The sequence below is a fragment of the Penaeus monodon genome, chromosome 15 (genome assembly GCF_015228065.2).
Source record: "Penaeus monodon isolate SGIC_2016 chromosome 15, NSTDA_Pmon_1, whole genome shotgun sequence".
NCBI classification, from domain to species: domain Eukaryota; kingdom Metazoa; phylum Arthropoda; class Malacostraca; order Decapoda; family Penaeidae; genus Penaeus; species Penaeus monodon.
In genome coordinates, this window is record NC_051400.1 from 40,571,530 (window position 1) to 40,572,426 (window position 897).

Consider the following 897-nt stretch of genomic DNA (forward strand, 5'->3'; position numbering starts at 1 on the left):
ATCTACCTCATCTATCTACCTCTATCCCTGTCTATCCTCCCACTCACCTTTCTCCCAATCCCTGCCTCTCTCCATTTCCTCACCTTCTCCCATCCTCTAAATAACGCATCCATCTTTCACCTGCCTCCCAAATATCCCTTGGCTTCGAAAGACGTGTCTTTGGAAACCAGGAGGAGGAGATTGCTGTCTCCGCCCTCTTCTTCCTTCTTCTTCATCCTTCCTTTTCATCCTTCCTTTTCATCCTTCTTCTTCATCCTTCCTTTTCATCCTTCTTCTTCATCCTTCCTTTTCATCCTTCCTTCTTCATCCTTCCTTTTCATCCTTCCTTTTCATCCTTCCTTTTCATCCTTCCTTTTCATCCTTCTTCTTCTTCCTTCCTTTTCATCCTTCCTTTTCTTCCTTCCTTTTCATCCTTCTTCTTCTTCCTTCCTTTTCATACTTCCTTTTCATCCTTCCTTTTCATCCTTCCTTCTTCATCCTTCCTTTTCATCCTTCCTTTTCATCCTTCCTTTTCATCCTTCCTTTTCATCCTTCCTTTTCTTCCTTCTTCTTCTCCTTCCTTTTCTCCTCCCTTTTCATCCTTCTTCTTCTTCCTTCTTTCTTCTTCCTTCTTCTTCATCCTTCCTTTTCATCCTTCCTTTTCATCCTTCCTTTTCATCCTTCCTTTTCATCCTTCCTTTTCATCCTTCCTCTTCATCCTTCCTTTTCATCTTTCTTCTTCATCCTCCGTCCGTCTTTATCCTACGTCTTCATCTAACGTCTCCATCCACCGTATTTATCCTCCGTCTTCATCCTTTTTCTTCATCTCCATCCTCCGTCTTCCTTTTCATCCTTCATTTCATCCTCCGTCTTCACCTTCCTTCTTCATCTTCCTTCTTCATCTTCCTTCTTCATCCA